The sequence below is a fragment of the Rhinopithecus roxellana genome, chromosome 1 (assembly GCF_007565055.1).
Source record: "Rhinopithecus roxellana isolate Shanxi Qingling chromosome 1, ASM756505v1, whole genome shotgun sequence".
In the NCBI taxonomy this organism is placed as follows: Eukaryota; Metazoa; Chordata; class Mammalia; order Primates; family Cercopithecidae; genus Rhinopithecus; species Rhinopithecus roxellana.
In genome coordinates this window covers 118,126,806-118,142,475 of record NC_044549.1, presented here as the reverse complement: position 1 = coordinate 118,142,475, position 15,670 = coordinate 118,126,806, and the positions used below count along the sequence as shown (strand labels likewise).

The 15,670-nt window shown below is 43.2% G+C and overlaps 1 protein-coding gene and 1 pseudogene across 5 annotated transcripts in view; both read left to right on the top strand.

Moving 5' to 3' along the window:
- The window catches only part of GPR160 (G protein-coupled receptor 160), a 43,591-nt gene that overhangs the window by 25,792 nt on the left and 2,129 nt on the right, over nt 1-15,670 (top strand). For 3 of the 5 annotated variants that reach the window (XM_030929560.1, XM_030929566.1, XM_030929574.1), the window contains one exon: nt 12,246-12,369. The gene's annotated coding sequence lies outside the window, so the exon portion shown is untranslated. Of the gene's footprint in view, nt 1-12,245; nt 12,370-15,156; nt 15,220-15,345; nt 15,438-15,670 lie in introns of those variants that run through there. The other 2 variants (XM_010380710.2, XM_030929575.1) reach the window with 2 other exon arrangements.
- On the top strand, nt 862-1,610 carry LOC104659777 (annotated as a pseudogene).

Below are 15,670 nucleotides of genomic sequence, written 5' to 3'. Positions count from 1 at the left end.
GAGACGGGCAGATCACGAGGTCAGGAGATCGAGACCATCCTGGCTAACACGGTGAAACCCTGTCTCTACTAAAAATACAAAAACTAGCCGGGCGAAGTGGCGGGCGCCTGTAGTCCCAGCTACTCGGGAGGCTGAGGCAGGAGAATGGCGTAAACCCGGGAGGCGGGGCTTGCAGTGAGCTGAGATCCGGCCACTGCACTCCAGCCCCGGCGACAGAGTGAGACTCTGCCTCGAAAAAAAGAAAAAAAAAAAAAAGACCACACTAAGATAACCATCATTAACACTTTGGTATATTTCCATCTAATCTACATATATTTAAACAAAATTGAATTGTACTCTACATGGTTTTTATGTTCCTTCTACTTGTTCCATATTATAATTATTGGCAAGTCTCCATTAAATAGTCCTCAAAGATATTCTTTTAAATGGTTATATACTATCTCTGTCCATTTTCATATTTTTAAATTTCAAGGCCATGCGCGGTGGCTCCTGCCTGGAATCCCAGCACTTTGGGAGGTGGAGGTGGGAGCATCGCTTGAGGCGGGGAGTTTGAGACCAGTCTGGGCAACATACGGAGACATCGTCTCTATGATTTTAGAATAAATAAATAAAAAGAAATTCCAATTTTTTTATTTTATGAGGTTTAGTTTACGATATTTTATTCAATCAACCTGCCATCCATTTTAAGACATCAGTATTTTATGTGTCACTAAAAAGAAAATGATCCTGAGGTGGGTGTGTCGGGCCCTGCTGGGCCTAGCGGCAGGAGGGGGACGTCGGCTCCCACCACAGCCTTCCAAACAGCTCTGCGCCGTGAGCGCCCCCTCCCCCACATCCCTGGGGTCCCCCTCTCCAGGCAGGAAGATGTTCAAGCCCCGTGCGGCGGAGGCAGCAGCGGGGTGACAGTGACGGCCCCGGGCCTGCAGATAGTGGAGCACAGGGGTCCAGGGAGGTGCTGCACCGACGTTAGGGAGAATGTATGTCGTGGCAATCAAACATCTTTTCCTACGCGAGCCTAACAAATACTCTGGAATGCGTCCCAGCCTTCAGGAGAACTCCGTTACATGTCACGAAGTCAAATGCCAGGGGAAGCCATTAGCTGGAATCCACAGGAAACAAACGCAACATGGAACACGAAGCCCAAGCACAGAAGATCAAAGACGCCAGGAGAGGACCCCTCGCACCTTTTCCAAACCAAAAATGTGAAGCAGCAGAACTTCCAAAACCTCCGGCCTCGTCTTGTGATTCCACCAATGCAGCTGTTGCCAAGCAAGCCTTGAAATAGCCCATCAAGGGCAAACAGGCCCCTGAAAAAAAAGCTCAAGGAAAAATTGCAAACTCACGGATTTCTACCTTGTCTCAAGGAGCTCCAGAAAGAGCAAAGCGGAGCTGCAGTTTGAAGAAAGGGAAAGAATAGATGAATTGATTGAAAGCAGGAAGGAAAGAAGGAGTGAAGACTGACCTCATCGATGACAAAGGCTGAGTGTGAACACCAGAGGCAGCTCTCCCGTGGCGCCTTTGTGGTAGAAAAGCACGGGAGCCTCACGGAGATCACCGACACCACAGGACCCCTCCACGGTGGATCCCCGTGGATCTCTGCAGTGAACTGAGATCACGCCACTGCACTCCATCCTGGGAGGCAGAGCGAGACTCCAGTTCAAATTAAGTAGATGACTGACTGAATGAATGAACGAACGAATGAATGAATGTTACAGGTTTCCAAGGTGGGCTGAAACAGATGGCTTTATATTACCAAAACTTTTACATTCTAGTTGTTTTTGTGCTTTTTTTTTTACAAGTTGAATGTTTTGTGCTTCCCATGCACGCAGTCAAAAACTCAGCATAGGCCGGGCGCGGTGGCTCACGCCTGTAATCCCAGCACTTTGGGAGGCCGAGGCGAGTGGATCACGAGGTCAGGAGATCGAGACCATCCTGGCTAACACGGTGAAACCCCGTCTCTACTAAAAAATACAAAAAACTAGCCGGGCGAGGTGGCGGGCGCTTGTAGTCCCAGCTACTCGGGAGGCTGAGGCAGGAGAATAGCGTAAACCCCGGAGGTGGAGCTTGCACTGAGCTGAGATCCGGCCACTGCACTCCAGCCTGGGTGACAGAGCGAGACTCCCTCTCAAAAAAAAATAAAATAAATAAATAAATAAATAAATAATAAATAAAGTTACGAAAATTTTCAAACATACATACAAATAGTTAGAATAACCATTAACCAGTGGTCGATCCTGCCTCATCTACACTTTCATCCACTCAGCCCCCAGCACACCCACTGCATTATGTTGAAGCAAATGCCAGACAACCTATTTCATCTGTAAATATTTTAGTATTTATTTAAAACAATAGTGACGTTTAAATATAACCACACATATTAATTTGTTAGGGCTGCCATAACAAACCACCACAGACTGGGTGACTGAAACGACAGCTCTGGGGGCTAGAGTGTGAGATCGAGGTTCCCAGGGGCAGTTTCTCCTGGGGCCTTTTGCAGCCTGTAGATGGCTGTCTTCTCCCCGTGCCCTCCCACAGCCTTTTCTCCGTGCACCAGCGTCGCTAGTATCTTGGGTGTGCGTCCAAATTACCTCTTCAAAGGTTCTATCTCCAAATATAGTCACATTCGGAGGTAGTGGGAATTAAGGGTTTCAACATATGAATTTGGGGGGGTAGAACTCAGCCCATCACACCATAATTTCCCATTGTCTTATATATATAATTCTTTGTTGCCTTGAATTCAGACAAATTTTACATTTGCACTTAGTTGATATATCCTAAGTCTCTTAATTTTTTGGATTGTTGTTGAAACAATTTATTGAAGTAACAAATTATAATCCTATAGAGCATACCATCATGTGGATTTTCTTTACTGCATCCTGTGGGGTCATTAAACAAGTTCTTTTGTCATCTTTCTTGAACATCAGTAGTTGAATCTACAGGTTTGATCGGGTTCTAATTTTTTGGCAAGCCCACTTTGTAGATAGCAGGGTACTCTTCAGTTTCCAACTTTGGGTATTAGTATTGTTGATGATGTTTGGCTGCCTCCATTTAGTACATCAGAGGTGGCAAACTGGGCAGTTTCCAAATTTTATCATTCCTTATTCACTCATATTAGCTATAGTACTTCCAAAAAATGTAAACATCCTCTCACTGACTATTCTGTCACCAGGTGGTACAGTTAGCACAGGAACGGCAGGAGACAGGCTTCTTGGCCAGTACTTACCAGTTTGAAAACTAGACACTAGGTTCTCTAGTGTTCCTCAGTATCACAATGAGGTTTTCTTACTCATTTTAGAATTCAGTAAAATTTAATTTACTGTTATGTTAGTGGAGTTATGAGAAGGAGCATTTGTTTAAAGAAGGCACTGTTCGTTGGAAGTTATAATTTATGTAGCCAATTTCCCGCTGTTGGAGATTTACATTAATTCCAGGTTTTTACTTTTATATCTAATTCTGTGAGATGAATATTCTTTTTTTTTTTTTTTTTTTTTTTTTTTTTTTTTTTTTGAGGCGGAGTCTCGCTCTGTCGCCCGGACTGGAGTGCAGTGGCCCGATCTCAGCTCACTGCAAGCTCTGCCTCCCGGGTTTGCGCCATTCTCCCGCCTCAGCCTCCCGAGTAGCTGGGACTACAGGCGCCCGCCACCTCGCCCGGCTAGTTTTTGTATTTTTAGTAGAGACGGGGTTTCACTGTGTTAGCCAGGATGGTCTCGATCTCCTGACCTCGTGATCCGCCCGTCTCGGCCTCCCAAAGTGCTGGGATTACAGGCTTGAGCCACCGCGCCCGGCCGAGATGAATATTCTTTAAAAATAAGTTAAAACACTCATTTTTAGTGTATAGTTTGAATTTTGAAAAATGTATATACTTGGACTCCAATCCAAATATAGAACATTTTATCTCTACAGAACGTTGCCTGGTTCACCTTTGCCCCTGGCTTCAGATTTCTACCGATGGTCTCTCTGGCCATAGGGATTCATTTTTCTGTTTTGAATCCCATATAATTGGAACCACACACTCTATACCCTTTTTTGCTAGGCTTTTTTTGTTTGGCAGCGATATGGTTTAGATATGTGTTCCCTCCAAGTCTCATGTTAAAATGTGCTCTCCCATGTTGGAGATGGGGCCTGTTAAGACTTTTCTGGCTCATGGGGGCAGATCCCTCATGAACGGCTTGGTGCCATCCCCTTGGTGGTAAGCGAACTCTCCCTCTGAGTTCACGCAACAGCTGGTCATTTAAAAGCATGTGGGGCCTCCCCCTTCTCTCTGGCTCCTACTCTCGCCATGTGAGATGCCTGTTCCCCTTTTGCCTTCCGCTATGGTTGTAAACTTCCTGAGGCCTCACCAGAAGCCAAGCAGATGCCAGCACCATGCTTCCTGTGTAGCCTGCAGAACTGTGAGCCAATTCAACCTCTTTATAGGTCAGGCACAGTGACTCACGCCTGTAATCCCAGCACTTTGGGAGGCTGAGGTGGGTGGATCACTTGAGGTCAGGAGTTCAAGACCAGCCTGGCCAACATGGCAAAACCCTGTCTCTACTAAAAATACAAAAACAATTAGCTGGGTATGGTGGTGCGTGCCTGTGGTCCCAGCTACTTGGGAGGCTGAGGTAGGAGAATCGCACAAACCCAGAAGGCAGAGGTTGCAGTGAGCTGAGATTGCGCCACTGCCCTCCAGCCTGGGCAACAGAGCAAGACTCTGTCTCACAAACAAAAATACCTCTTTATAAATTAATTACCCAGCCTCAGGTATTTCCTTATAGCAAGAGAAGAAAGGCCTAACATAGCATGTTTTTGAGGCTTTTCCCTGTGTGGAGCATATATTAATTTTTATTGCTGAGAAGTATTCCGTTGTCTAGATACACTATAATTTGTTTATCCATTTTTCTGTGGATGAATATTTGGGATATTTCCACTCTGGGGCCATTGGTGAATAAAGCTCCTACATATATTTGTATACAAGCTACAAGCCCCCCCCCCTTTTTTTTTTTTGAGGTGGGGTCTTACTCTGTCAGGCTGGAGTGCAGTGGCATGATCATGGCTTATTGCAACCTCCGCCTCCCGGGTTCAAGCGATTCTCCTTCCTCATCCTCCCAAGTAGCTGGGACTACAGGTGTCTGCCACCATGCCCAGCTAATTTTTGTATTTTTAGTAGATATGAGGTTTCACCACGTTGGCCAGGCTGGTCTTGAACTCCTGACCTCAAGTGATTCACCTGCCTCGGCCTTCCAATGTGCTGGGATTCCAGGCATGAGCCAGCGTGCCCAGCCTCTACTGACAATTGAATTTCAGACTTCTGGCCTCCTGAATGTGAGAGATTAAATTTCTGTTGTTTTAAGTTGTGTTAGTCTGTTTTGTGTCATTATAAAGGAATACCTGAGACTGGGTAATTTATAAAGAAAAGAGGTTTATTTGGCTCCTGGTTCTGTAGACTGTACAGGAAGCAGGGCACCAGCATTTGTTTCTGTTGAGGCCTCAGGAAGCTTCCAGTCATGGTGGAAGGCAAAGGGGGAGCAAGTGTGTTACATGGTGAGACAGGGAGCAACAAGAAGAGAGGGAAAGTCCCAGACTCTTTTTAACCAGTCAGCTCTCTCGTGAACAAATAAGAGTGAGGACTTACTCATTACTGTGGGGAGGACACCAAGCCATTCATGAGGGATCCACCCCCATGAACCAAATACCTCCCACTAGGCCCCACCTTCAGCCTTGGAGATCATATTTCAACATGAGATTTGAAGGGGACAGACATCCAAATAATATCATGAGCCATTCAGTTTAAATTTACCACCAGTCATCTGGGCACGGTAGCTCATGCTTGTAATCCCAGCAATTTAGGAGGCCAAGGCAGGAGGAATGCTTGAAGCCAGGAGTTTGAGACCAACCTGGACAACAAAACGAGACCCTATCTCTACAAATAAAAATTTTTTAAAACTTAGCCCAGCATGGTGGCACAAGCCTGTGGTCCCAGCTACTTGGGAGGTGGAGGCAGGAGCATTACTTGAGCCTAGGAGTTCAGGTTTACAGTGAGCTTTGATTGCACCACAGTACTCCAGCCTGGGCAACAGGATTGCAAACAATTTCTTCTAGAAATTTTAGTTTGGCCGGGCGCGGTGGCTCAAGCCTGTAATCCCAGCACTTTGGGAGGCCGAGACGGGCGGATCACGAGGTCAGGAGATCGAGACCATCCTGGCTAACATGGTGAAACCCCGTCTCTACTAAAAAATACAAAAAACTAGCCGGGCGAGGTGGCAGGCGCCTATAGTCCCAGCTACTCAGGAGGCTGAGGCAGGAGAATGGCGTGAACCCGGGAGGCGGAGCTTACAGTGAGCTGAGATCCGGCCACTGCACTCCAGCCTGGGCAACAGAGCGAGACTCCGTCTCAAAAAAAAAAAAAAAAGAAATTTTAGTTTTACTTATACATTTAGTCATATGAATCCTTTTTTAGTTTATTGTTGTGTATGGTGTAAGGTAAGAGTGAAAGTTCATTTTCCCCCATATGGATATCCGCTTTCAGCACCATGAGATTGATCTTGGTTTTTCATAGAGACTTCTTATCTGGTTGGGGACGTGTCCTTCTGTTGTTTGTTTTTATCATATTAGATTTTGTTAAATGCTGTATCTGCATCTCTTCAGGTGATCTTATAGTCTTTCTCCTTTATTCTGTTAATGTGGTGAGTTACATTGATTGACTTTCTAATGTTAAAATAAGTTTCTATTGACCATGATGTATTGATGGATTCAAGTTGCTGATAATTTGTTAACAATTTCAGCTTCCATGTTCATGAGGGATGCTGGTCTATACTGGTTTTCTTGAAATGTCTTTGGTATCAAGGCATTTCTACTCCTTGTGAATTGAGCTGGGAGGTACTCTTTAAGTTTGGTATTTTTTCCCTAAATGCTTGATAGAATCTGTCAATGAAGACATCTGAGCCTCTGAGCCTGTATTTTCTTTGTGGGTAGGTTTTAAATACATAATCAGTTTTTTTATTTTCTATTATTATTATTTTGTCGGAGATGGAATCTCACTCTGTCACTTAGGCTGGAGTGCAGTGGCACAATCTCAGCTCACTGCAAGCTCCGCCTCCTGGGTGCAAGCAATTCTCCTGCCTCAGTCTCCGGAGCAGCAGGGTTTACAGGCCGAGCCACCATGCCCAGCTAATTTTTGTATTTTTAGTAGAGACAGGGATTTCACCATATTGGCCAGGCTGTTCTTAAACTCCTGACCTCAGGTGATCTGCTGGCCTCAGCCTCCCGAAATGCTGGGATTACAGGCATGAGCCACCGCACCCGGCCAGTTTCTTTAATAGAGATATTTAGGGATATTTTGGATGGAGGTTCAGTAGTATCTTTCCAGAAATTTGTTTGTTTCATCATACAGATTTATTGGAATAAAGATGTTCAAAATAGTTCCTTATTCTTTTAATGTTTTTAGGTATTCCCTTTCCTTATTTTGGCAATTTCTTTCTTAATTTGGCTAGAGATTTATTAATTTTATTGGTTCTTTTTTTCCCCTAAAGAACCAGTTTTGTATCATTGATTTTCTTTCTGTTGTTTTGGGGTTGTTGTCGTTGTTTTGATTGATTTGCTTATTTATTTATTTATCTGAGACAGGGTCTTCCCCTGTCCCCCAGGCTGGAGTGCAGTGGCAGAGTCTCAGCCCACAACCTCCACCTCCTGGGCTCAAGCAATCCTCCCACTTCAGCCTTGCAAGTAGCTAGGACCACAGGTGGCCACCACCACACCCAACTAAGTTTTATATTTTTTGATAGAGACGAGGTTTTGCCATGTTGCCCAGGCTGGTCTCAAACTCCTGGGATCAAGTGATCCTCCTGCCTCGGCCTCTCAAAGTGCTGGGATTACAGGCATGAGCCACCATGCTCAGCCTTATTTTTTTTCTGTTTTCATTTCATTGATTTCTGCTCTTTTTTTTTTTTTTTTTTTTTTTTTTTGAGACGGAGTCTCGCCCTGTTGCCCAGGCTGGAGTGCAGTGGCGCAATCTCGGCTCACTGCAAGCTCCATCTCCCGGGTTCCCGCCATTCTCCTGCCTCAGCCTCCCGAGTAGCTGGGACTACAGGCGCCCGCCACCACGCCCGGCTAGTTTTTTGTATTTTTAGTAGAGACGGGGTTTCACCGTGTTAGCCAGGATGGTCTCGATCTCCTGACCTCGTGATCCGCCCGTCTCGGCCTCCCAAAGTGCTGGGATTACAGGCTTGAGCCACCGCGCCCGGCCGATTTCTGCTCTTTTTTTATATCTTCCCTTTAACCTACTTTGGGTTTAGTTCACTTTTTTAAGTAAACTTAAAATTTAAGTTTAGGTTATTGAATTGAGCCCTTCTTTTTGAAAACAGGCAAATATAAGAAAATCAGAAGAGGGCCGGGCACAGTGGCTCACACCCGTAATCCCAGCACTTTGGGAGGCCAAGGTGGGCAGATCACTTTAAGTCAGGAGTTCGAGACCAGCCTGGCCAACATGATGGAAACCCCATCTCTACTAATAACAAAAATCAGCCAGGCATGGTGGTGTATGCCCGAAATCCCTGCTACTTGGCAGGCTGAAGCAGGAGAATCACTTGAGCCTAAGAGGCAGAGGTTATAGTGAGGTGGGATTGTGCTATTGCACTCCGGCCTGGCCAACAAGAGCGAAACTCCAACTCAAACAAAACAAAACAAAAAGAATATCAGAAGAAAAAAACTCAAAAGTATAATGACTTTTACAAATATATTACAAATTAAAATTGAATTTTGAGTTTTACTGATACTCTTACATTTGTATTGTGTCTTTTTAAAGGTATTTTTTCTACTGTAGCTTTTTTTTCTAATATAAATAATACATCCTGTTAAAAAAATTTCAAAGGATATAGAGAATAATAAGGAATGGCATTAGTCAGGATAGGCCAAATCCCATTGACTTAATGCAATAAAGGTGTATTTCTTGCTCATACTATACACCCATTGTGAATCGCCAGGGGCTTTGCTTCACACGATCACTCAAGGACCCAGGTTGACAGAGGCTCCACCATCTTGTAATGTACCATCTGGAATGCATTGCCTCCCCCGCTCCCCAGCCCACGACAGGGAAGACAACACTGAAGGGCAACTCATCTGCAATGAAATGTTTTGGCGTGGTAGCTCATTAACTGTAGGGATCAAAGAACAAAAATCCTCCATGGGCAGAAGCAGAGACAAAGCAGGCCTGTGGGTGAGCACTAATTCTACAATGAAGGAGAAAAATAAAAATCACCTGTCCCCTACCCTGAGATAACCCCTGCTTGCTGTCTTCTGCCTGGCCTCACTGGCGTTCCTTATCGCCAACCTTATGTTTGGGTTGGTGGGAATTACTCCTGCTTCTGGCAGATCACTGATAATTCTTGGTTGTGTTCTACCTTTGTGCCTCTTTTATCAGATTTTATCAGTGTATACATAAGACAGGAAAGGACAAATCAAGGATCTCTCACTAGTTGTCTTAATAAGGAAATTTCATATTTCTTTTTAAAACTTTGCTTTAGAATATCTCTGGAAATATATACAAATAACTGGTTATAGTGGTTGTATCTAGGGAGGGGAACTGGCTAGACAATGCTGGGCAGAGTAGGGGTGTTGGAGGATTGGGTGGGACAGGTAACTTTCACTGTAATACACATCTGTCACCCAATTTTTGTATCATGTAAATTATATCACCTATTTTTAAAAATAAGTAAAATAAAAACATTTCCATATTTTCTTACTTATTGAATATAACTGTACTATGCAAATGAATGAATGCAAAACATTATCAGAGTTGAGTGACATTTTATTTTTTTCCACTGAATTTGGATACATGTCAAGCAAAGACCACATTTCAAATACAAACTCTTCAAAGTTTATATTACCTTTTGGAGGGACAAAATTTCATTATCCAAATGGATAGTCAAGTCACAATCCTATGGATATCAGTAATCAATACAGTTGCTGTTATTTGAATGTTGCTTTTTTATTTTTTATTTTCTTAAATTAGTATTTTTTTTTTTTTTGAGACAACTCTGTCTCACTCTGTTGCTCAGGCTAGAGTGTAGTGATGCAGTCTCAGCTCACTGCAACCTCCCCATCCCGCGTCCCCCTGAAAGAGGGAACAATAATGTTAATTACCCACAGATTGTGTTTGCTCCAGGCTTTCGGCATTATGTCTATACTGAATAAAAGCAAGCAGCTCCAGCTGTTTGAGGCTGCTTTCTTTTTTGGCCATTAGTGCCGGGCAGCCCACTAGCTGCTGTTACACTGCATATCTGTGTCTGAGTACTCCTTTCATCCGTTGCTTGGCCAGGGTCTGTGGGACAGACCCAGCAGCTGGTGCCCTTTGTGAGGAACACTGCAATGGATTGCGACGGAACCCTCGAAAACGAAAGTGAAGAGACTGTGCAGTAAGCAAGTAATTGGAATTGGAGCCCTCTTGGGATTTCCAAGTTCGAGGGAATTTTCAAGTTAGGGTTTCATCATGGGACAACACTTATTTGCTCAACAGAAACAGCATATAAAAGTATTGAAACGACTGCTTAAAGCTAGTGGAGCCTCAGTTTCAGAGGCCCAATTAAGGGACCTAATGCAAACTTGTTTTCCATAACCCATAGTTCCCAGAAGGCACGTTAGACCTAGAGCTCCGGGAGCAAGTGGGAAGAAATCTTAAATGACAATCATGCATAAGGGCAATGGGGTCCCAGTAACATCTTTAACATCTTAGTTAGGGCTGCTTTGACCCCACTCTACGCAGAAGAGCCTAAAAAGGGAAGGGAGGAAGAACCGTTATATACCCTACTGCCGCCTTCTCCTCACTCAGTCCCACCGTTACTGGGTAAAGGTGCCATGGAGGAGACAGAGATTTTCCCTGAGCCCCCTTCCCCAATAAATTGGAAAAAGGACAAGGGATACACTAGTTATGGGACCCTGTCTTAAGCAGCATTAGAAGGGGAGATCTTGGTCTGCCTGGTAATGCAAGATCAACAAGGCAATCGGGTACATGAACCCATTACTTTCAACACTTATAAAGAGATAAGAAAATAGAAAATGGAGCCACTAGCCCATTTATGAAAGGATTAACTGAGGCCATAGCAGACAACTTCTGTATGACCCCATGAGACTGGTCAGTGCTAGCTAAAACAACTTGAGAGGCCAGTCAATACCTTCTCTAGAGGGCAGAATTTGATGAGTTATGTGCCGCAAACCCCTTTATGCAAAGCCAGACAGAACACGAGCTGTAACTGCTGCACTTGTCAAACCTGTTGCTGCACACATCTGTACTCTTCAACACAATCTGATGCAAAAAAACAAAAGGGAGAGATGTAGATTGGTCAGAGTGGTGGGAGAAACTGTAGGGAAAGGAGCAGACCTTCTGGAAGGTTGGAAGGCTCTGCATAGCTTTGGGGGAGAATAAGCTGAAGCCAGCTGTTTTCTGACCTTGAGGCAGAGGGCAAGGAGTTAGGTACAAGGACGTGTAGGGGGATTTATCTTAAATAGGCTTGTTCACTTGTGTTGTCCAGAAACCGACCTTTGCTCATCCACACACATGACTGCTCTCTGGAAGGGGGAATAATAATGTGAATTACCTACAGATTATGTTTGCTCCAGGCTTTTGGCATTATGTCTGTACTGAATAAAAGCAAGCAGCTCCAGCTGTTTGAGGCTGCTCTCTTCTTCGGCCACTAGTGCTGGGCAGCCCCCTAGCTGCTGTAACACTGCATATCTGTGTCTGAGTACTCCTTTCATCTGTTGCTTGGCCAGGGTCTGCGCGACAGACCCAGCGTAGATGAGAATTCAGCTGTCTGCTATTAAACCAGACACTAAAGCAAGTTGTGAAATGTGAAATAATGCCACTGTGCTCACTAAATTATTGTTTGGTAAAATATAGTATTTTTTAACCATATTATTTAAATAACATTTAAAAAATGTTATTGATGTTAACATGCAACAAGGGTCAAAGGGTCCTGCAACCAAACACTTTGAGGCAGCTGCTTTATCTTGTGGCTGAAAACTATAAAGTAAGATTCCTTTAAGTAAATGTGGTATATGCATCAATCTCTTCATTTTTGATGTGCTTTCAATCCAAGTATCCCCTTTCTTCCTTTTGCAAGAAAGAAACTAAGAATGTTAAGTATAGTTACTGGCTTCAGTCCCACAAAAAGCTACAATTTTTCTAAGCAGTGATCTGGAACCAGTTTAACTGGACTCTTGCTATTAAGATAGCTCTTAATGTTTCGTTTTCTTTTCTATCTTTCACACAGAGCTTACTCACATAGCATTTTGGTATATCAAAATGAAATGCAAGGAACCAAAAATAACATAATTGAAGGCAGTAAAAGCGAAATTAAATAGGAAGATCATCAGTCAAGTAAGACCCACTGGAGAGTAAGTATGCAAGTTGTTAAGAATTAATTGGGTTACAAAGGGAAAAACAGAGATTGGGTCAGTGATACGAAATCATGGTTTGCTTCCCTGAGGCCCTGCTAATACCTCCAAACTGGGCCAGATCGCAAAGCAAGATACCTTGAAAAGGACTTTCGCATTAACTTTTCGCATTGCATATGAGTTGATTCACAAGTAGTTTAAAGAATCATGCAGGAAAAGGACCAGATCTTGTAAATCTCTGAGTCCCTATATTTACTGTGAACATTTTTCTAGGGAAAATTAGGTAGCTTATCAAAGGATTTCTGACTTTTCCAGGGAGTTGTTTTAAAAACAAAATATTGGAATTTTGAACACTTATATTGGTTTATGGGGTAACTAGGGTAGAGTATATAAAATTGGTCTCATCTAAGAAAGCTCTGATTGGTTTCCATGATCGTGGTATTCAGGAACTATTGTAAATTGGCCAAAATCTTGTTTTCCAGTTTCTTCCTTTCGCTTTTTATTGCTTCAAGTTGCCTGTCTTCCCTGCTCTTATTTTTCTTCTAGCTTTATGATTCTCTTACATATTCCATGTGGAACTTGTCTTCTTTATTCCAGTCATCTTCTGAAGAGGTTCTTGGTTCCTGCCTTGGTGGCTGTAACTGATTCTCTTCCTCCTCGGTGGACCTTCCTTATCCCCTAGGAGACACAAGGGTCCTCCTCCAGGTTCTCCTCCTCCCTGCTTTTGTCATCTTCCAGGTGCCTCCACAGGTCAGAGTCAGTGATGAAACAGGAACTTGGAAAACATCCCTTGGATGTTGCCTACCTAGCTTTTCTTTTCTTTTCTTTTCTTTTTGCGACAGTCTCAATCTGGCACCCAGGCTGGAATGTAGTAGCATGATCTTGGCTCACCACAGCCTCGACTTCCTGGGCTTAGGTGATCCTCCCGCCTCTGCCTCCCAAGTAGCTGGAACTATAGGTCCCACCATCATACCCAACTAATTTTTGTTATTTTTTGTAGAGACTAGGTTTCACCATGTTGCCCAGGCTGGTCTTGAACCTCTGAGCTCAAGTGATCTACCCACTTTGGCCTCCCAAAAGTGCTAGGATTACAGGCATGAGCCACAGCCCCCAGCCTGACTTGGCTTTCCTTACTTTAGAATAGGAGTTATAAAAGTTAAAATTATGTGAGACAGATGATTCTATTCTTTTATTCTAAAGTTACATTTCTGAAAAATGGGTCTTTATAAATATGAATCCACACGATTTCCTCACCCTCAACTAAGCCTTTTTTGTTTCTGTTTTTGGCACAAGGGGGACTTCCTACGGTCTTACTCATCTTGGCTTCTTTATCCAAGCAACACCACTTACAAGACCAATGGCATTTGTCAAGACGGCAGCTACGTTTCTCTGCCCTTGTATATTAAATCTGGAATGCAACTTTTTTGGATAGGATCAAATTAAACTGTACTATGTTTAAATACAGGGGAAAAAAACGAGTGTGGGAAGTACTTGTTTGATTGGGTCTTTTATAGTTATGAAAATAGATTTTGTTTTATAATTGCCTTTACACATACACACATTTCTATAAGTAGATTAATTATTTGTATACCTTAATAAGTTATCTTATGACTGATTTATGGCCATGAGAGTAATGGTTCAATCTGTCGACAAAACTGTCATCAAAACTCTCTCACAGTGATTTTATTATTTTTATTTTAGGTTCAGGGGTACAGGTGCAGGTTTGTTTTACAGTTAAACTCACATCATGGTGGTTTTTTGCACAGATTATTTTGTCACCCAGGTACTAAGTCTAGTACCTAATAGTTATTTTTTTCTGCTCCTCTCCCTCCTCCCATTCTCCACCCTGAAGTAGACCCCAGTGTCGGTTGTTCCCTTCTTTGTGTCCATCAGTTCTCATCATTTAGCTCCCACTTGTAAGTGAAAACATGTGGTATTTGGTTTTCTGTTCCTGCGTTAGTTTGCTAAGGATGATGGCCTCCAGCACCATCCATGTTCCTGTGAAAGACATGATCTCCTTTCTTATGCTGCATAGTATTCCATGGTATATATGTACTACATTTTCTTTATCCAATCTGTCACTGATGGGCATTTGGATTGATTCCATGTTTTCACTATTGTCACACTGCTTTCTTTACCTTCGGACAAAATTATTTAATCATCAGTGACCTATTTTTAGGCAAATTTAACTTTTCCAGTTTGCAGACTCAGTACTCCATTTTTTTCCTTAAAGTTTGGGAAACAAAGTATAACACTACTGTATTGATAACTTGATATGTACCTTTTTAGCCTTTTTCTATGCATGTATAATTTCTTACATGACATGTTGCTACATAATTTTGTAACCTGCATTTCACTTAACTAAACATACTGTGGAAATTTATCATGACGTTTTTTTTAACATGTACCAAATTCACAAGGCTTAAAATTTAACAAATGAAGGCAGAGTGAAAACTATGAAAACCAAGTCTTCCTCCTATCCTGAGAAACATTTTTAATGGCTGCATATCATAAGATGACCATATCCCTGGGTGAGCCTCCCTAATCCAAAATCTGAAATCTGAAATGCTCTAAAATCCAAAACTTTCTGAGCACTGACCTGATGCTCAAATGAAAGTGTGGGTTTCTGGATTAGTGACGCATTCAAAATTCAAAACACTTTTGGTCCTAAGCATTTCTGATAAGGGATATTCAACCTGTTTTGTTTCTTTCTTTTTTTTCTTTGAGACAGGGTCTTGCTCTGTCACCCAGGCTTGGAGTGCAGTGGCACAATCGCGGCTCACTGCAGCCGTGACCTCCCAGGCTCAAGCGATCCTCTCACCTCAGCTTCTCCAGTGGCTGGAACCACAGGTGTGCATCACCATGCCCAGGTTATATATATGTATTTTGGTAGAGGGAGCTCCGTGTGTTGCTCAGGTTGGTCTCCAACTCCTGGGCTCAAGCCATCTTCCTGTCTTGGCCTCCCAAAATGCTGGGATTTCAGGCAAGAGCCACCACACCCAGCCAACCTGTGTGGTTTTGAACCCATCTCCAGTTGTTGACATTTGTGATTGAATAGTATTATAGAAGTAAGTTTGGGTCAACTCTGATTTTTTTTTTTTTTTTTTTTTTTTTTTTTTTTTTTTTTTTTTTTTTTTTTTGAGACGGAGTCTCGCTCTGTCGCCCAGGCTGGAGTGCAGTGGCGCGATCTCGGCTCACTGCAAGCTCCGCCTCCTGGGTTCCCGCCATTCTCCCGCCTCAGCCTCCGAGTAGCTGGGACTACAGGCGCCCGCCACCGCGCCCGGCTAGTTTTTTTTTTTTG